We start from the raw sequence: 23404 nt of genomic DNA, 5'->3' as shown, positions 1-23404 counted from the left end.
TGTGATATTATATAGTCAGCCTGCGGGCCATACTTAGGATAGACAATCCAATTTTGTACTCCAATATTATGGTGATATATGATATGATATGCATCGATATGATAGGATGCAATGTGTTATGACTGATGTTATTTTCTATGTATAGATGACTTATGCACTGTTTATGTACCATTGTGGAACATGTATGGATGTATGGATGTATTTTTTTTTGTGTTTTTGATGCATTGATAATATGAAATGAATAAAATGCTTGATGTGATGTTTGATATAATGCAAATGTACTAATCGAATGGATGCAGGATGTAGCATATGTGTTTGGGGAAATTGGAGCACTAGACCGAATTGACTATCCAAACAGACGGAAGAAATGTTAGTAAGAAGAAAATGAGACGGAGGACAGTGAGAGATGAAGAAAAATTTGCTTTCACTAATGCACTTTGTAGGTGAGAACCTTTATTTTAATGTAGCAAAATGGATGCGTAGCATCATGGCATTAAAGGCCAGAGCTGAAATGCAACTCTTTTTTGCAAAAGACAGACACATCATAGACAAACAGTAATCACAACCAAAAAAGAAAGGGACCATGAACCATCCCGGTCACTCTAAATCACTTAGTGACATCATCGAGCAACATAGGAACATGATCGAAGAGAAATCAGTAAATGATAAGACTCGCTAATTCCAATAAGTCAAACAAACATCTTGATCTTCATTGTCAAAAGTTGAAAGTGCTGATAGGACGATCATGCTGTCTGGTTTCAGGACATGCGGTACCTCGTCTAAGACAAGACACAGTCTGGTTTCGAGTATACCACACCTTGTATAAGACCCATGATAGTAGAGACAAGGACAAATGATTTTGATGTTGATTGATATGACAATTTTGATCAGTTGGAATGTCTAGTTTGATTGAAAAAGTTCATCTGTTAATGCATGATTTCATTAAAGCACAGTGTGTGATTGCATGTCGTTGGAGGGATGCTCAGTGATCTGTCTATGCACAAAAGGGATATTTTTTGTTTTTGCTTTTCAAGATTTTACAATTTTTCTGTGTTCATTTTTTTCTGGACATTTTTTTATGATTTTTAGGGATTATTTTAGGACATTTTTTTATTTTTAGGGATTTTTTCAGGACATTATTTGATTTTTTATGATTTTTTCAGGACATTATTCAATTTTTTTGGATTATTTCAGGACATTTTTCATTTTTTTTTGAATTATTTCAGGACATTTTTCAATTTTTTTTTGAATTATTTCAGGACATTTCTCAATTTTTTTTGAATTATTTCAGGACATTTTTCAATTTTTTTTGAATTATTTCAGGACATTTTTCAATTTTTTTGGATTTTGCCCCCAATGTCTAGCAAGGGAAGGAATATGATAGATGAATAAATAGGCTTTCTGAAATGATGGTGGATAGAGGGAAGACAAAGGCCTTTTATTATGGAGACAACGCGGATGCAATTTTCAAGGGCTATGGCGTGATGGGACAAGAGATTGGATATGACAATGTAAAGCAGGAACATGGCATGAGGGACATGTCAAGAGGTTTTTGAAACCATGTTTAAATTTTGCATCCTTATGTCAGATCAACATCAAGGGATAGAAAGAGTGTATGGATAGTGATAAGATATGGATAGGATAAGCAAGACCAAGAATGGATAAGGGACATGGACTAAAGGTCGAGATAGGATACGGGATAGTGACAAAAAGTTGCAATAAGCTAGGGAATATGGATGAAAAGTTATAATAAGAAAATGGATAAAGACCAAAAGCTATAATGGACTAAAAGCTACAAACAAGATGCATGATGCTCATGAAGATCCTCAGCCTTGTCAAAATCAAAGGTGGAAAGGGAAAATGGACATGAGGGATGATAGGACAAGGAAGGGTAATAGGACATGAAGGAGTATGACATGGTATGATAGGATAATAGAACAATGAAGGACAAAAGGATATGATAGGATAAAACCTGCCCCCAAGTGTGGTGTGCAAGAAGTTCATAGATTACACATGACACCTATTTGCCAGGTTTTCATCACGGTACTTTCCCAAGGTGCCTGTTTGCCAGGTTTTCGCTAGTGGACGAATTATTTTTGCTTTACTTTTTTTTTTGCTTTTTCAATTTTTTTCACTTTTTTTTTTCTTTTGACTTTTTCAATAGAAGATGGACACATGATAGGGGATGGAAGAAGGACTCAAGCGTCTTTTTTTTTGGACAGTAGCCTTAAAAAAAAATGGACCATGACCTTTAAAAGTATGCTCAAAGACGTTGGTAGGATAAGGACATGGAAAATAAGATGAAACTAAGGCAAGTATTTATGCAAAGGATTGGACCAAAGGGATCGAAGGATGGAAAATATGCATTGGATAATGGATAGGGTATTGGAAGAACTGTGCTTGAGTGGATAGAAATGTTGGCAAGATTGACATTGGCACACACCTTGAGGGGTGATGGACTGATGGAGGAAAGATGTATTTTGGATATTGAGATTTTGAGGAAGGAAAGGCTATGGATTTTGGGACATAAGGGCCCAAAATGGATGAAGAAGGTGATTGAGGAACAAATTTGAGAGGTTTGGATGGAGGAATAGCAACTTTGGATGCCAAGTTGGATGTTTCTTTAGGCTTTTATGCTTCAAGGAGTTGCTTCGGGATCCACATGGTTTTTGATTTTGCATGCTTTTGTGGTTCCTTGGAGTGCATTGCTTGCACAAGGGATTTAGGAACCCATATATATTTTGACTTTGCTTTATTTTGCTCAGTGGGCCTCTATGGCCTTTTGGATATTTCTTTTTCTTTATAGATCAATTTGTTCTTTGTTTTGACATGTCGATTATATTTGACATGTTGATCCTTGAATACATGTGGATTTTTAGACTTATGACTTTTATACTTGGCATCCAAATTGCTTGGAGGGGGAAAGGAATGCATGGATTGATATGAATGAAATGGACTTATTTTGGATTGATGAAATTTACTCAAGGATGTGTGCCTTTGCTGACCTTGCATAGAGGATGAAGGGGTATAAGGACCTAAGATGGATGGAAATTATGATGGGGAAGGTATATGTTTTGATTTTGAAGGGATGTTGGATTTAGTAGGGGTACCAACGTCTTGAGGAATTTCACTGAGGCCATGACCCTTAATATTTTCTTTAACATGAAGATCTACTCCTTTGCCTTTATGAATATCTTGACTTGTAGGATACTCTTTTCTTTGGGAAGAAGATGCAAGTCCATTATGAGGTGGATATGATATGAGAGAAATAATGAGATCTTGAAGTGGATAGGATTGCACCCAAGTGGAAGAACCCATTATGCATGTCGAGGGTTCATGAACATCTTGCACTGACATGTTAGAATCATGAGTGGGATTAGGATCATGAGGGGGACTAGGATTGTGTTGTGGACATGGTTCAATGACAGGCTCTTCAAGAGATGGAATGGGAGAAATAATGGGATCATCAAAAGAAATGCGATCTTGGAGTGTGTATGGAGGATTAAGACAAGGAGATGGAGGAACAAAAGGATTTTGTGGAGGATTTAAAGGAATAATTTGATCTTGACAAGGAGGAAGATCATTGGAATCCTCTTTAAAGTTGCTTTGCTCTTGACTTTTAATGGGATCATCGGAAAGGATGGAAGGGATATCTTGATCCTTCTTAGGAAGTGGAATGTCAATGGGATTTGAAAGGACATTTTTTTTATGAAATGGAAGGGGATCATTTGGGATTGGATGGACTGGGATATCTTGATCTTTCTTAGGGAATGGAGTGTCAATAAGACTTTGGATAGGATGGACAAGAATAGGGGAATCATCATGAGTGTCTGGGAACATGGGGTTCTGGTCAACAATTGGATGGGATGATAAGGTTTCAAGATCTTGATCTTGATCTATTTCAAGACACGTTTCTTCATGCTTTAAATTATCCTCTTGACATGAGGTTGGACTTTGGATATGCATGAGGGATTTTGACAAGGGATCAATGTTTTGGCATGAAGTAAATGCACTTTGAACATTTGTGATGGATTCTGGCAAGGAATCAATGCTTGAGCATGAGGAAGAGGGACTTTGAATGGGGTCCTCTAAAACAGGTAATGGCAATAAAGTGCATGGTTGCATTGGGTCTTGTATTTCTGAAACATGAAAAGGATGTGCATCATGAATTGGATTATCTTAGCAATCAATTATGGATAGCTCTTGGATAATTGCATCCTTGGGTGTATTGTTTGATGAGGACAATATGGAAGGTTCATGTGAAACTTCTAAAGGTGTAGGGATAGATGCCACTGGAGAGTCAATTTGTTTGCAGGGGGATGAGGCATTGCTAGACATAAGTGTATTAGCTTGATCTTCCTCAAAGAACTCACTTGGTAATTTCCTTAAGATCATTGCAATAAAGCCACCTTTCTTTCGAGGTTTTGACATAGTTGTATCTGGAATTTGAACTTGTTTGGCAAGGAGTTGGTTCTGATTTGATGTCATGTTTTGATATTGGACTTGGTTCAATTGTTCTGACATTTTTGAAACTTGGGTTGGATATAATTGTGATTGCATTGTCGGTTGATATGTCAAACTTTGTTGCATCATTGGTGCTTGGAACCTTGTTTCAATAGACATGTCACTATGCAAATGCAATATTTTTGGAATTTTTCAAGGATAATGTATGATATGCAACTAAATTCAACCTAAATAAATGAAAATGCAATCTATGGCAAGAATGCAACCTATGTTTTTGGTTGTTTTTTCAAGATTTTGACAAACTCATGAATGCAATTCTAAAAATGAGACCCTTAGGAAATTGAAATGATGTCTAGACCTCAAAGGACAAAAGGATCAAGTGATCAAAGGACAAAATGACAATGTCTCCCCTATATGCTTGGATACTAAGCTAGGTTTGACCAAGTGACAATAATGACATAAAGAGAAAAGGTTTGATAAGGTCTAGACTTCTTAACAATGACTTAGGGTTTATCAGAGATTTGGATTACTCAAGTATGACAAAACCTAGTTTTGACACTATATGCAAAGGGACAATTACTATGCAAATGACCCTAATATGATATGATAATGACCTAAGCTTAATGAAGAGACCTAGGGTATGCAAATGTGACCTAATGTTATGAGGACAAGGATGCAAATGCAAATATATGACAATGTCAACCTAAGACAAAACCTAAGGTTGAATTATGAAATGGTATTACTCTAATGCAAGAGGACACATGCAAATGGATGACCCTTATTGATATGCAAAGGAGTATGACCTAGGTGAAACCTAACCTTGGTAGTTGACAATGAACTTTGCAAAATGCAAACCTAGGATGAACCTAAATCTAAGTGACATGAATGTTGAGACAAGATTTTGAACAATATTTGACAACCATGTTTGAAGGTGTTTTGAACTTTGTTGGATGAAATGTTCTTGTGTTTAACCTTGTTTTGAATCAATTTGTCTTGTTTTTGAAATGAGATGCAATTCAACTTTTGACAAGCAAAGAAGACAATATATTTCAACTTAGACTCAAGACAATCATGCTCATTCACACATTTCTTATGGTAGGCAAGGACATTAGGTACTTGAGAGGTAGACTCGTTATGGGATTCAAGGAGAATACATAGATGCATGACTCCATGGGCTCCCCTCCATGGCACTCACTTCTTAGGCCAGCCAAGCATCAGTCCCCATGGAAATCTCCCCATGGCGAACTTAGTATCTCTTCCAAGTATCCGAACTTGTCCTTCTCAAGCAACTAGAAGGATTTTTGGCCTCTAAATACAAGGTGTTTAGTAAGGATTTCTGTTAAGCGTTACTCCTTGATGTCATGCAAGCATGATTGAGACATTAAGCCCATCAAGATACCAAACAAATGTAGTTGCGCAAGCACGATTTAGACCGTGAGGTCCTACTTAGATGTTGATATGAGAAAGAGTTCAAGGGTCATCACTTCCCAAGTAACTGCAATTCCCACGTAACCCTTCCTTCAAAGCTTTCGCCCATCAGGTATTTGTTTATAGTGAGTTAGAATGCCAAGGTATTCTAGCCATACTCACTTTGGGTCATTCCCTTCTCATGATTATCACTTGCTTGCAAAAGCAAATGGTCGGGAAGGCAGGCCCTTTAAAGGTGACACACAATCAAAACATGAGCATGGTATTGAAGATCTAGATTTCTAATCACCCTAAGAAGGATGAGAGCATACTCTCCTACTCCAATTTCAAACTCAACAATCAAAGCAAACATATGTTCAATCCATCCTATTTAGAAATCATACTAGGTGCCTAAATATTAATTACAAACACAAAGTTTAGTTGTAGTCCAAGGCAACCTGCAAAACCCAAGTCAGAAGTTTGATATGTTTAGTCTTTGACTATCGAACCTGCATAAAACATGTTAGTAGTTTCATTTATTGTCTTTTTCATGCATATGCCAAGGTTCTGCATAGAGAATCAGTACCAAAGAAAACCAAAATGTAGAAACAAAATGGAAAAACAAAGTAATTTGCAAGTAAAAACACTGCTTTTTTTACCTCTGTTTCTGGCCTTACACAGGCGTAGAATGCATGACACAAGCGCAGAATGCATTACACAAGCGTAGAATGCATTACACAGGCGTAGATCCCTACACAGGTACATAAGTACTCACATAGGCACAGGATGCATTACATAGGTGAAGATCCCTACACAGGCACAAAAGTACTCACACAGGTGCAGGATACATTACACAGGTGCAGGATTACTCACACAGGTGCAAGATTGCCTACACAGGCTCAGATCCCTCCTACATAGGTGTAGAAGTGTCCAGAAAGCTCTAGGTCACCCTGTTTCTTGAGTTTTTCACCTGCAAATAAACTCGAAAGCACTCAAAAGAATGGTTCGGGGGTTATTTCACGTCGGGTTCACCAATTAATGTAGCATAGGAAATCGGAAATCATCACAAGCAAATCAAAACACTAATCTAGCTCAATCACAAAAGCTCAAATGCAATGATCAATCCTAAACACACTCAATAAAGACATAAAAGAAAAACATTCAAGATTAAAAACTAAGCAAACCAAATGCAGATCTGAATATCTCCTTCATGTGGCTCCATTGTCCTTCTTTCTTCTTCAAATAGCTTTGTTTGTGGATCTCACCTACAAGTGCATACACATGAGATGAAAGCAAGTAGACAAGATAGTATTGCAAGAATACTCAAAGCATGATTGATTTGACAAAGTGATTAATTTGATAATGTGATTAGATGGGGATCAGGGGGCCTTGATTGAAGAAAATCATCCAATTTATAGATAAATTGGAGAAAAGACAAGATTAGAATGAAAGTGATTTGAATAGAAATTCAAATCAAGAATAGCAAAAATGACAATTTATGACAAATTGCTATGCAAGGATTTATGAGAATATTTTGAAATAGAAATAGACATTTTAGGGATTTAGGAGAAATTAGAAAATTAGGTTAGAAATGATGACTTGGAATTTAGGAAATTGATGCAAATTAGGTAAATTAATTAATAATTTCTCATTCATTAATTAATTTACAAAAATAGGAGGAATTAATTAGCCAATTAAATAAACATTTAATTGTGACAAGAAGACTTAGGATAAATATATAAATTATTTAACCTAGAGGGAAAATGCCAAACAAGATTAAATGAATAAATCATAAAACCTTGGAAGATGAATTAGAAATGCAAGGATGACAATTAGGTCTTGATGTAAGATTGATTTGATGTCGATTCGATCATGATTTTGAATTAATAAATGATTTGATTGATAAATGCACTGAGGAACAATGACAAATTGATCCAAATTGACATGATTGAAGAGGACAAGGATCGATGACAAATCGATCGTAAAACGATGAGATTGACAAGGACAAGGATCGATGACAAATCGATCTCAAAACGATAAGATTGATAAGAGGACAAAACCCTAATTCAAAAGCGATAAAAATGAGGAATGCATAAGAAGGACTCGATGCTCACAAATGATAAAGACCAAGTACGCAACATAGAAGAAATTTTAATGCGATTGAAAAACCTAAAATAAGGCAATGCGCCAATGTTAAAGTATGACTCCGCAAGCATTGACCATTTTTAGGTGTCTACACTGATATCTCACTTTATTGATTAACTCCTCATGTCTTCACTTTTGCTGAACTATCGGTGGAACACCTTAACTAGTCACCAGACATGTCTAGCCATAGCATGCTCATTCTCATCAGGTGGGAGGTCTTCTACCTCTGCACATTGTCCATATTACTGATGGACTTATATATTGGTAAGAAATCTTGATGACACCATGTCATCAACCTTCAACAAATTTCCTCTTCAGTTCAACCATTTTTCTCTATCTGCATCTGCTCAGCCTTCCCTTTTCCTTGATCATCTCGCACCATATCTCAGCCAATTTTTCAAAGTGACAAACTCATCACTCTTCATCTGTACCGGCATCTCAACATGCCTTCTCAGATAGTCCAGTGCTTATCCTTAATTTCATGCACTTAAGGCCTTCTTTTGATTCACCAGTAGATCCAGTGTGAGCCTTCAAACACCTTCCTTTGCCTCATCTTCCTTATCTCACATGACTTTGATTCACACCATGCATAATAGGAGATAAGTTCCACTTATCAGTGGGAGTGATTCCTTGTCATCTACATCCTACAATGCATTTTTTGTGGCTTCCCTGTTTGTGCAACAAACCTTCAAATAGGCACATGTGATTTGGTATGGGCACATTCACTGTCAGTCATTGCTTCTCATGATGACTACATCTTCATCCGGTGGGAGTCCTATTGTTCTTCAACCTCACAATATACTAATCACCTATTCATCCTTCTCCTCTTGTGTTGAGGTGATTTACGTAGCATTCTGCCTCTTCATCACAAACAACATCTCAAGCACCTTTCCCATCCTTCTTATACACTGGTCATGAGCTTTGTCGGTTGACAGGTACTCACTTGGTTGCATTATCTTCCCAATGTTAACACATCACTTACAAGTTGACATACTTTCCTTACCGGTGATACACTATACTGGTAACCTATTCATCTCATCCACACAAGTTAGGCACTAACTTGTGTACCAGTGACCTCAGTGATCATTCCTCTGAGTGGGATGCTCTGTCTTACCTTACCGGTATTTTCCAACACAAGGTGATATCAAAGATATCTCAACCTGTACTCCTCCATGACCGTGTTGCACATACACCTCTCATACCGGTTGACATCAATGAAAACCTAATGCCAACAACTTGAAGTTGCTACAACCTCAAATGATCAAACTAATGTATAAATGCAACATGAATTTGGTAATATTTTGAGTTTTGAACCTCATCCAAATAAAACAAATGCACAATAGGAAGTACCAACAACACCACTTGAGAAGAGTGTCTCTAAATCCTTGGGTGTGAGTGCTCCACTAAAATCAACCTTTGACAAAATTAATAATCTATTATATGATATTACATCATTTGCACAAGATCAAATGGTGATGGAAAAATCAATGACAAACACAACGTAGCCAAAGACATCACAAGTTCTTCAAAGTGGATCACAATCATAAATGCAAGGGCATTTTATGATTGGAATGCCAAACATTACTAATGTCCAAACCAATCTAATGATACAACAAAGTTCTTATGTGCACTCAAGTTCAGTACATATGACAAATACACATTCAAAAATGACACAAAGTTTATCGACAAGACCTTCATTTAGGAAAACAAAAGGAAGAAATAGTGGCATGCAACAACAACAAATATTGCAACATTTAAAAAATGCATAATAGGCACCATCGAATATGCAAACACGTAATGCACAATGTTAGTATTATAGTCAACAACAAACAATAGGGCCTTCTGCACCACTAAAAGTAAATACAAACTTGCAACAACAACTATCATTTGGACAAAATTCACACCAAGTAAATTCAAGTGCCATTCTGCATGTAAAAGTGAAACAACCTAAAGCACATAAGAAATGTTGTTTGAAATTAATGGGGTTTACATCAGGATAAAAACAAATGGCACAAACTTAACAAATCTTGATTCAAAGTTAACAATGTCAATATCAACAATAGTATGTGCCTCAATATGCGAACAAGGTCAAGCAAGCTATTATATGCCCCAACAACAACAACAACAACAATAGGCAAATATGCATTACCAACCACAAATGCAATTTCAACAACCCAAAGTGCAGTATCAACCACAGATGAAGATGGCAATTCCATCTCAATGGGCACAACAAAATACTTAGTACCAAAGCATGGCAGTGCCTCAACAACATGAGCAATATCTAAATGAGTATATGCCAAAGACACCAAAGATAGTGATTTCTGAACATCAACAACCTTTTGGAAGTACCGTATATCGAAAACAAGGACATCTAGGGATGAATGATGACCCTCAAAATCCTTCACAATCAGCTGTGTTGGTACAACAAATTGAAAAGATACAATGACAAATAGAGGAATTACAAACCAAAAGTACAAAGAAGTTATACACAGAGAAAGACTTATGTCCTAATCCATTTGATAAAAGTTTTTATATGCCTCCCTTTCCTATGCACTTTGAAGCACCAAATTTTGAGAAATACAAGGGAAAGGGTAATCCAAAAGATCATATCCGAGCTTTTTAATGCAACGTACACTAAGGTGACTTATGATGAGATATATTTGACGTGTCTTTTTCCATGCAGTCTCATGGAACAAGCTATGGATTTGTATGCACATTTGCTTGAGAATATAAAATTTCAGAATGAATTGGCCAAGAAATTCATTTATCATTTCACATTCAACATCGACAATGAGATAACCATGTCAGATTTATGCAGCACAAAGAAAAATCTAGGAGAACCATTAATGAATTTCTTACAAAGATGGTGAGGCCTAGTTAGTCGATGTTCACTTGACATCCTAGAGGAACAACAAGTCAATTTATTTATTCAAAACTTGATACCAAAGATGATGTATGAGCTTAAATTGAAAGGTCCTAGTACTATTGCAAAGCTCATTAAAAAAGGAATGAACATTGAGGATGCTCTTATTGCTAAGGGGTTTATTAAAGTGAACAAAGACAACAACAATCCGACCAAATCGGGTGATAGGAATAAGTTTTGGTCCAAAAACAAGAATGTCACTAGTGATAGTGTAGTTGATGCAAGAACCATAAAAACTAGTCAACCTAAGTTTTTTATAAGAGGACCAAGTGCTTTGAATGATTCAACTTTCCAATAGACTCAATAGATGCAGAATCAAACAAGGAACATTATCCAGCAACCACAAAATCAACAACGTAATCAACAACAAGGTCAGCAACATAGACCTTTTAGATCAAGAGACAAGCCTCCTCATCAAATTACACCATTGGGAGATCCTATTGAATCAGTTATGAAATAGTTGATTTAGGCTAATTTCATTAAGTTGTCAGATATCAAAGAGGAGTCACTAGTAAAACCACATTGGTGGAATCATAATGCATATTGTGAATATTATTGGTCTAAGGTACATAAAACTACATCATGTTTTCAACTGAAACACCTTATTCAAGATTTTCTTGATCAGGGTGTGATTGAGGTAGATTCATCCACTGGAACTTCTAATGCTGATCATACAATCTTCAAGACTCCCTTACTTGATCATGACAAGGGAAAATCCTCGTCTTCAAATTCAAATAAAAAAGGCAATCTGAATTAAAGTAGCACAAGTCACAACAATGTCATTAATTGCTTTCATGTGTCAGATGAGCGTGTGTTATCCATAAGAATAAAAGAACAAGATTCCTCATGTGTAGTGATCACTCGCTAGTCCAAAATAGTCTTAAAAGGAGCACCTTCTAGTCATCCTAAGCTAACCTCAACAAGCCAGTACAATCTCCTTGACCATTTGGGAAAAACCCCTGTGCAAATTTAATCCTTGAGTTGTTAAAAATGTCTCCCATGCATTGCATTGTCTTAGACAAAGCCTTGACTGAGTCAATGGTACCTACTAATATTGATGTTGACCAATTTCAAGCTAGGATAGGACACCTTGAAACTTCCCAGCATGTTGCCTTTTCAGACAAAGATATACCTTACGATAAAACCCATCATAATGATCCCCTCCATCTTGAAGTGTTTGTCCATAATTGCAAAATCAGACAAGTTTTGATGAATGGTGGAGCATGCCTAAATATATGCACTATGAGAGTCATAATTGGCCTTGGTTACTCTAAAAATGACATAGATCCTGCAAGGAAGATAACAATAAAATCCTATGATGATGTTGAATGCCCATCTAAAGGAGTGATTGTTTTCCCTATCAGAGTAGGTCCAGCAATAGAGAACACTTTTCTACAAGTGCTAGATCTGGATCTCCCCTACAATATGATTCTAGGTCATCCATGGATTCATGCAATGAAAGTGGCTCCTTCGACCTATCACTGTTAGGATTCCCATAGATACTGAGACGGGGGGGTGAATCAGTATCTAACTAGTTAAAATATTTTCTTAACTTAAAACATGTAGAGCATATTAATATTGTATACCCGTAAACAAAAAGTAATACAATAAATAGAGATAACAACAATAACATGAAAAACACACCATAACATAGTAGTTTAATGAGGAAACCCAGTGTGAGAAAAACCTCGGTGGGATTTGTTACCCACAATTATAGCATCTACTATGCCAGATCCAGTACTGGTTTATAGCTCTGCTTCATACATAAACCCTTAACCTATAATTCGCATAATAGGTCTGCCTTATTTTGCCTATCTTTTTCCTTTCTTCTATATCAAAATGTTCTACAATGGTCTCTTATATATATGAGTCATTTTACAACTTGCCAAGTCGGCTTACAATGATTTTACAATAATAAACAAAATATATTACAAACAAAATTCCTGTTGGCTTTTGTGCCGGTATGCTTCCTTTTGTTGTCGATGGTCTTTGTGCTGATGTGGAATCTGTCTTTGCTAGTGCCGGTGAATTGTCTTGCCAATGTCATAGGATTGTAAGGTTGCTATCAATGACAAAACCTTCAATCACCTACAATGTCTCATTGGAGTGTTCATTTGCCAACAATCTCCCCCTTTGGCATTAATGGCAACACTCATGAGAAAAATTCAAAAGTGTATCCAAAAATTGTTACCAAAAATGTGTGCTCCCCCTGAGCAGATGATCCCTAAGTTATTTTATTTTTCTCATACCACTACTCCCCCTTTGGCATCAATGACAAAGGTTGTCAAAGTGTTAATGAGTGTGGTTTCCTGCTTCATCCTTGTAACTAGTTGGTTACAATCTGAAAAAGATCTGCCAAAACCAGATTCAAGCTCTCAATGAACTTTTTGCTATCTTTTATTGTGGCCTCTATCCTCTGAACTGTACCGATGAGGTGTTGCATTTTCTTTACTGGTGTTTTCTGTCCTTGAACCAAAGCATCAGATATTTCTTTCCTTAAGGAGGTGAGATAGTCCAATTTTGGACTAAGTCTCCATTTAAGATCTTTAGCCTTTCCTTTTATTCTTTCTTTGTCTCTTTCCAACTTTAGTAGTTCTTCCTCAAAACCTGTTATTTTCTGCTCAAAAACTGATAAAAAATTAGATGAATTGATGAAATTGTCAGCTAGTTGATTTATTTCTTCCTGTATCTTGCTAATTTTCTTGTCTATATCAACTGTTAGAAAGCTATTTTTACATCTATCCCTGTACAAAGTTTTAAATTCCTTCAATGTGCTACATAGTTTCGGTAGAAGTGTGTCAAATTGCCTTGTACACTTCTTTATTTCTTCCTCAAAGAATTTGTGTTTTTCCTTCTCTAATCTCTCCTTGAATGCTTCTTCTATTATTTGTTCAACTGTCACAGTGTTTTCAATAATCTACTTAGACAAAGTGTCAAGTTGACTCAAAGAATCTTTATTATCTACATTACATTTTGGTGCTATCATTTTCAAAACTGGAATGGTGTCATCTATTGCCTTGTAAGCCTATGAGATACAATTTTTTATCTTCTTTATGAAATCCAAAAGAACCTCTATTACATTAGTTGGTTTGAATTCTTTAGTTGAAGAGCCAACACTCTGTATTCCGTCGATGGGAGCAATATCCTTGCTTGTGGTGACCTCTGGTAGGTCAATTTGTGTTTCCATTTCTTTAAGCAAAGGTTTGGTTTGCTTAGCTGATGCCGGTGGCACTAACTCTATATGAACTTGTTGTGGTGATGGAGTCTGTTGCTCTGCTTGTTGCTCTGTGTTATCATCTGTTAGTTTACCTTTTGTACCATCAATTTCTGGTTGCTCATTAGCCATATCTGTCTTCTTAGTTGTATCCTTATCTACCACAATATTGACCTTTTGAGTATCAATGTACACTATGTATAATACCTCAGAGTTAGGATTGATGTCCTCTTTTGATATGTCCATGCTCTCACTATCTGATTGATTATCAGTAGTCACTACCGGTTGAGTATTCAGAGGCAGTGGGGATAAGTTATCTTTTATTTTGATGCTAGGTGGTCCACCAACCTTGCCTTTTCCCTTATCCTTATCCTTCTAATATACTTTGATGTGTTTGGGTTTTCTATATTCTTCCTGCTTTTCCTTCTCTACAAGGAATATTTCCCATGCATTTGCAGTTTCCTCTGCAACCTCATTTACTCTACCAACCATAAGTGCTACATGCTAGTGTGCAGTTGAAAATACTGACCGGTTAGTGTCAAAGGTCAGATCATCTATCTCTTTTGGTGAGTTGACTAGATAAACAAGTAGTTTTTCAGTTTTCATTTTCTTATCAAGCTCTACAACAGCTTGCCTTCTAGCTTCAAGTCTTTTAAATAGTTCTACCGATAATTCATCTACAACTTGCATTAGAAATTTCTTGTAAATGTCCAAGTATAGAATTACACTGTTTTCAACTTTCTCCTTGTCATCAACTGATAATGAATCATATAATTTATTGATGTTTTTTAGCTGTCCATCCTCTGTTATTTCATCTAGTAGTTTGTCAATTGGAGCAATGTATTGTTGAGTATTCTTCTTGGGTGTTAAATGCTTCTTCTTTGGAGTTATCTTCTTAGTTGGGGGCCTTACTGCCTATTGTTTCTATCTGGTTCTTCTAGGAGAAGGTGTGGATACTAGTGAAGGTTCTCTTTTCTTCACAACTCTTTTAAATGCAGCTGGCATGTCACTTTCTGAAGAAGTTGCTACTGGTGAAAGGTGAGTTTATGGCTGTAGTGTTCTAACTCATCTTCAGTGGTACCGGTTTGTTTAAGTACATCTTCTTTGATAGCCTTTGCTTGCCTAGGTCCTCTTCTTACTGTTGCTTCTACCTTCTTTACGCTTTTCTTAGATTGAATTTGATTCTCAATAGTCTCAGCACTACCAAATACCTCTTCTTTAGGTTCCTTGGGTGCTTCCAGAAGGGCTTTTGCATATGTTTCAATTATGTGGTCATCAGTTTCATAACCCATTTCAGTAACCCAAATGGTTCTTGGGACAACTGCCTCCATCCAAATCTCATCTTTCTTAATAACAAAGCATATTTCATCCTTATACTTATTTACAATTGCTTGTGAAAGTCTGACTCTAGTATTCATCTGGGCCTTTAATGCCTGAAAGTACTCATTTATATTCTTTTCTTTGTTTTCACCCATGTTATTTAGTAAATCAGATAATTGTTTGCCTGTCGATATGTCAAAACCAAGATTCTTGTTACCAATACCAGGTACCTATTTTGTTATGTGCAACATTAAACAGACAAGTAGGTTTCCAAATCTAAATGTCCCCTTTTTGTCTTTCTTAATTTTTCCAAGATTATCAATAAGCTCATCTTTCAACCATTCACACACATCTATTTTTGCATTATCCTTGATCATATCATAGGCACTCTTTATGCATAGGCTAGAGACTAAGTTTAACCTATTTGCATGTGTGGTTTTATACCCTAAAATCATGCTAATGAATCTCACATTGATGTCAGTTACATCATTAACTCTTAAAGATCTCTTGTCAGATGTTGCACCTGTTAGGTTAGTCACTAGGTCATTTGAGACCTTCTTTGTTTTATCAGGCCTGTTACTAGTGGAGGGTAACCCTGTCACACCCTTTACTACCTCTTTAGTTATTTTGTGAATTGAGTCTAACTAGAAAAATTCACCATGTACCATTCTTAGAACTATCCTTATAACATCCTTAGGGAATTCCAGAATACTAAGGATTTCAGTGAATCCTAGGGTTTCAACTATTTTGTGTTCAGGTTTCACATTACCAGAATCATCACAAATTATAGTTTTATACATCCTCTTGATTTCCTCATCACCTAATTCTTCTATGTGACAATGAATTTACATTCTAGGGTCTTCTACAAAAACTACTCCTTTGGGGATTTGAGAAATGGCACCAACATTATCATCCTTCTTAGCAATTTCAGGAACTAACTGAAATATGGGTCTAGGGCATTTAATTACTTTGACTATAGTAGGGTTTGCTATGAGTTCAAGAACAGATAAAGAAGACATGGATATAAATACCTTTATCTGCCTTAGGAGAGATTGCTTGCTGAATTGCTTGCTTTTTTGCTTGAAATTACTTTTCTTAGGAATTTTCATGCTCTTTGATTGTTTGAATGCTCGGTGAAATGAAATTGGAGCCAAAAACACTGATTTATAATTTTATTTTTGCCAACTACCACATTTAATGTTTGTTGGTTAAGTAATGACTTAACTTATCTGCCGGTATAGAAGTAATTTTAACTTCTCACCATCAACCGAGGGAATAATAGCATGTTTCACATTTGATTGCTAAACCCTCGAGGAAATTTTCTTCAGTTAGATGAAGAGTCTCCTACCAGTGGAGTGTTACTTTCTTCTGCCGGTGGAGTATTACTCTGTTCTGCCGGTGGAGGAGTATTCCTATCAATATTTAGTTTTGATTTCCTGATCCATTGTTTTGAGAATTCTTGCTTTACTTCTTCAACTTTTTCTTTACCTTTCAAACTAGGACCTTTGTTATTTACTGATGAGGAATTGCTTCTACAAAATTTTGCAATATGTCCAATCTTGTTACAGGCATAACAAGTCACATTATTTTTCTGAATAGCTTTTCCATATCCTATGCCGGTTTGTGTTCTGCATTGATTAGATAAGTGTCCAAATCTTCCACAAACATAACATCTTACATTCATCCTGCAATTTTCAGAATTATGACCAACTTTGTTGCATTTTGAACATTGACCGGTGGGTGTATTGGTATTCTGCTAATTTCTAGATCTACATTTATTTGCTCTATGACCATACTTGTTACAATTAAAGCATTTGCCATTAAATTTATAATAAGTAGGTTGTCTTACCGGTTTTCCATGATCTTGTGTGTTTGCAGTACCAAAGCTTTCACTAGCTTCAAAGCCAAGACCATTAGTGTCACCATTAGGTTTCAGATTCTTCAACAAGTCACCAAGTTCTTCTGAGCTTTTCTTGAATTTTTCTTTATGTTGATTTGCACCAGCCAGTTCTGCTTCCAAGATACCTTTTTGTCTCATGAGTTCATTTGAGTCATTCTGTGCATGCATCAAATCTGTTTTCAACATATCATTTTCATAACTAAGTCTTGTGTTTTCATGTGCAGCTTCATTTAGTCTTCTAGTCAAGTCTTCTTCATTCTTCTTTCTATCTTCAACTTCTTTATAAAATCTCATAGTCATATCCTGCATCTCATTCTTTGTAGTCATGTTTTCTTGTTTCAGCTTATTCATTTGGTCATTAAGAGTTTCCTTTTCATCATTCTCATTTTGCATCTTTTCACAAAGTTCTCTTCTCTTATTTCTTGAAATGGTAAGATTTTCTTGAAGTGCTTGAATAATATCCTGTGCAGCTTTTAGATCATCTTCAAGTTTGATATTTTTCAATTTTTTTGCATCATAGTCTAAGAGAGCTGCTTCTAATTGCTTCATCAAGTTTTCCATATCTACCGGTGTCAAGATCTTTCTCAAGTTGTTAGGCTTTTGAAAATAGAGGACCAAGCTCTGATACCAATTGTTAGGATTCCCATAGATACTGAGAGGGGGGGGGTGAATCAGTATCTAACTGGTTAAAAGATTTTCTTAACTTAAAACATTTAGAGAATATTAATACTGTATACCGGTAAACAAAAGGTAATGCAATAAATAGAGATAAGAACAACCACATGAAAAACACACCATAACACAACAGTTTAATGAGGAAACCTGGTGTGGGAAAAACCTCAGTGGGATTTGTGACCCACAATATTCACTTACTAGCCAATAAGAGAATATTACTGCTACAAGAAGGGCCTCCACATGCAGGAAGGCCAAGTGCCTAGAGCTCACTGCTCAATTACAAAATGGGAAGTCTCACTGACTTAAAAAATGGATTATATAAATTCAATATCTTGTACTACTTCAAAATAGCATCTACTATGCCAGATCCAGTACTAGTTTATAGCTCCGCTTCATACATAAACCCTTAACCTATAATTCCCATAATAGGTCTACCTTATTTCGCCTATCTTTTTCCTTTCTTCTATATCAAAATGTTCTACAATGATCTCTTACATATATGAGTCATTTTACAACCAGCCAAGTTGGCTTACAATGATTTTACAATAATAAAAAATATATATTACAAACAAAATTCTTGGCGGCTTCTATGCCAGTATGCTTCCTTTTGCTACTAGTGGTCTCAGTGCCAGTGTGGAGTCTGTCTTTGTTGGTGCCAGTGAATTGTCTTGCCGGTGTCATAGGATTGTAAGGTTGCCATCAATGACAAAACCTTCAATCACCTATAATGTCTTATTGGAGTGTGCATTTGCCAACAATCACCAATGTCTAACATATTCATACAATTAAACCAATATAATAATTCCTAGAGATCCTAATCCATTTCAATTTTGTGATAACCTGAAGGATACCCTACAACAACAAGTGCTAGTAAATAGAGAGGCATCCTCACATAATTATGTGGATCCCAATACATTGATAGATTTTATCAAAGGTAAGATGAAAATACAAGATCAAGGCTATAGAAAGTATTCAATGTCCCAAACATTCCTTATTGGCAAGCTACCTATGTCACCAAAGTCACATGGAAAACCATATTTGTTGCAAAAGGAATCCAAAACAATCATCCACTATCAACCTCCCACCACATTTATAAATTGGGGTGAACTAAACAAAGAAAACTTTAAATGGTGACATATCAAGATGGCTCTATAAAGATGAAGCAGATACAACATATACTCCACCTATCAAATTATCAGTAAAACAATATGGCAAAGGGTTTACTATAATGTAGAAGAGGGGATATGATGGATGTAGTGGTTTGGGACCTGAAAAAAAAGGAAGATTAAAGCCTATCATCTCTGAGATGTGACATAAAACTTTGGGTTTAGGTTTTGTGCCATTACGAATCAAAACCTCATCTACCAAAGTGACTACGTGTGAAAAAGAGAGTGTTTCTGATGATGAAATGACACCTAAGGACACCCATCCTGAAATTGACTCCAATGAATGGGAGTGGGACTCTTATTCCTCCATATCCTATGCCCTTGATAATGTCTTCATTGAACCTAACGATTTGCCTATGGAAGACAAACATGAAATTCCTCCCCCCCAAAAAAACATGCCCTAAAGCTTGGATGGAATCATTGTGGAATCCTAGCACTGAATCTGACATAAGTAGCTTAGATAGTGATATCACTAACATTCATATCTTCAATATCTGAATCCAAACCTTTACTGAAACTAATGATGACATGCCCCTTGTTTACCCACAACTTATCCAATGCGACCAACAAGGACCACTTCAATTAGATTTCTTTGAAAATGATGAGGCAATACCAGAATTCCTTGAGCTTAGAGAAGGCATACCAAAAGGTGATCACAAGGCCATATTTTCTATTGATTTAGATTCCACATTGTATTTTAGGGAGTCAACTCCATCTTCTAGTCGCAAAATTGAAAAATAAAATAAAAACGAATAGGTGTTCAGGTGAAAACTGCAAGGTGCCCTCTTACCACAAAAAAGTAAAAACAAAGGACATAACTATGAGTGAAAACCTCTCTAAGGTACCCAAAGGTGGAAGATTGGACATAACCCCATCAGGTAAGGACAAATCAACATTGCTTGTGGAAATGATTGAAGAGATAAATTTGGGTACACTTGACAACCCTAAGGTCATTCATTTTATTTCTTTGTTGTCTGAACAAGAAAGAATAGATTTTGTCAACTTTTTCCTTGAGAAGAAGATAAATTTATCATGGTCTTATGAAAACATGCCCAACCTTGATCCAGAACTAGTCCTTCATCATCTACCACTGAAACCAAGTGCGAAGCCCATCAAACAAAAACTGAGAAAAATGCATCCACAAGTGGCCCTACTAGTCAAAGATGAACTCAAGAAATTGTTGGATGTGGGTTTTATTAGACCAATTTATTATGCAGAGTGGATCTCCAACTTAGTGCCAGTGAGAAAAGCAACTAGGGGCATCAAACTTTGCACTGATTTTAGAGACTTAAACAAAGCATGCCCTAAAGATTACTTTCCTTTGCCAAATATTGACATCATAGTAGACATGACAGTTGGATATGAGATTGTGTCACTAATGGATGGCTTTTTTGAGTACAATCAGATCCAAATAACTCCTGAAGACTAGCATAAGACTTCCTTTACATGTGCTTGGGGAACATACTATTGGAATGTGATGCCATTTGGCCTAAAAAATGTAGGAGCAACATTTCAAAGATCCATGAAAATAATTTTCATGACTACATGTACACTTTGATGGAAGGTTACATTGATGACCTCCTATGAAAATCAATAACAAGAGATAGTCATCTGGCTATTTTAGGCCCAATCTTTGACCAGATGGAGGAATACAAGATCAAACTAAATCCAAAAAATGTGTGTTTGGTGTTACATCTAGCAAATTATTAGGCTACATTATTTATCAAAGATTTATTGAAGTCAACCCTGCAAAGGTTAAAGAAATCCTAGATATGCCTTCTCCTACCAATCTTTGTCAACTAAGAATCCTTCAAGGAAAGTTACAATCAATTTGGTGATTCATAGCTCAATTGGCAGGAGAGTGTCACCCCTTCCAATATCTTCTACACAAAGGGGTAGTTTTTAAATGGAATGATTAGTGTCAACAAGCATTCCAAGCTTTTAAAAGATTATCTTCTATCATCACCTATTTTAATAGCTCCCATAGATGGAAAGCCTTTCATTTTGTGTATCTCTACAACAGATACAACATTAGGAGCTCTTTTGGCCCAACAAGATGAACAAGGCAAAGAGCAGGCTATTTATTATATTAGTCGGACATTAGTGGGATATGAATTAAACTTTTCTACCATTGAGCGAGCATGCTTGACAGTCATATTTGCACCTCAAAAGCTCTGACATTATATGCTAAATTATAAGACCTTGTTGGTAGCCAAGATTGATCCATTGAAATATTTGCTTATCAAAGCAGCTCTGACAAGCCGATTAGAAAAATGGGTCATGATTTTAAGCGAGTTTGATATTGAATACACTGAAAGAAAAGCAATAAAAGGACAAGTCATAGCTGATCAGCTCGTAGATGAACCTATCCAAGATGATCATCCAATGTTGACTAATTTTATAGATAAATCAGTCTTTGTTGTCACATCTTCTAGTAAATGGAAATTATGCTTTGATGGATCCCACACCAGATTTGGCTCAGGGGCAAGTATTTTATTTTTAACCCCTCAAGGTGATGCTATTCCAAAATCCTATAGAATAACTTTTGATTGCACAAATAATATCGCAGAATATGAGGCTTTTGTTATTGGAATTAGAATAGCAATTCAGTGGCATATTACACATTTGCAGGTCTATGGAGATTCTTAGTTAGTCATCTGCTAAGTAAATGATGACTATGAAACAAAAGATGAAAATATTCTCCCTTATAAGCACATGGTATAACATTCAAGATAAAATTCACTATTATCCAATTTAATCAAGTCCCCTGCCTTCAGAACAAACTAGCAGATGCTATGGTGACTATTGCCTCTATGGCAGATATGCCTCAAAATATGGACAAATGTGAATTTTTGGTAGAGCAGTTATTGGTCCCATCTTTTGAAGTTCCAACATCAGATCTAGTGTGTGTCCTCGTTGGTCCTAACTCCCCGTGGTACAAAAAAATCTATGAATACCTAAAATCCCAAACCATACCTCCAAACCTCTCTACCAACCAATGTCAAGGCTTTCTTAGACAAGCTGCCAAATATGTCATCATCGGTGATACCCCCTATCATTGATCCTTTGACCAGACCCTCCTCAAGTGTCTAGATTCTAATGAAGAACAAACGACTTTACACAAAGTTCATGATGGTATATGCAGGGGCCATTTCAATGGTCTTAGCCTGGCTAAAAGTTTGGTTCGAGACATATATTATTGGCCGAAAATGGAAAAAGAGGCCTATGAATTTTCTAAGAAGTGTTACCAATGCCAGATGCATTGAGATTACATTCACACACCAACACAAGAACTTCATCCTGTCATATCTCTATGGCCCTTTTCTCAATGGGGGCTTGATCTAATTGGAAAGATCCACCCGACATCAACAAACATACATAAGTTTATCATAATAGCCACATAATAATTTAGAAAATGGATTGAGGCTATACCCATGACATATATCACTGACACACAAATTTCCAAGTTCATCTTGAACTATATCATATGTCGATATGGAGTTCCTCTTTCTAGTCACTGATAATGGTCATCCATTCAAAAACAAAGATGTCCGAGAACTTTGTGGGAATTTCCACATTCAGCATCGCTTCTCAACCCATATTATCCATAGAGTAATGGCCAAGTTGAGGCTTCCAATAAAACCATTATGAAGATACTCAAAAAGGTTGTCAATGACACTAGTCGAGATTGACATGTGTAGTTAAATCCATTTATGGGCCTACCACACTTCTATCCACACCCCTACTAGGATAACACCTTACTCTCAAGTGTATGGTGTGGAAGCTATCTTACCTTTGGAGATCGAGATTCCATCCTCGTGAGTCTCCTTACAACACCTAATAGATGATGAAGCATACAAATTTTTTAGGATGCATCAGCAAGAGATGCTAGATGAAAGGTGTCAGAAAACTTTGACGCATTTTCAAGCATATCAAAACTGTCTCCGTCGCACCTATAACAAGAAATTCAAAGGGAAACACTTCAAAGTGGGAGACTTGGCCCTTAAAGACAACCCTAAGAATTCACAATCTACTGAGATCATCAAAGGAAAATTTGAACCTAATTAGGTTGGCCCTTTCATCGTAACTGCAACATATGGTTCAGGGTCTCATCAGCTTGCAACCTTGGAGGGAGAACCACTATCTGATCCTATGAACATCATGCACCTTTGAATGTATTTGTAGCGTCC

This window comes from Cryptomeria japonica, chromosome 10 (genome assembly GCF_030272615.1).
Source record: "Cryptomeria japonica chromosome 10, Sugi_1.0, whole genome shotgun sequence".
Lineage (NCBI taxonomy): Eukaryota > Viridiplantae > Streptophyta > Pinopsida > Cupressales > Cupressaceae > Cryptomeria > Cryptomeria japonica.
Note: the sequence above shows the minus strand (reverse complement) of the source record.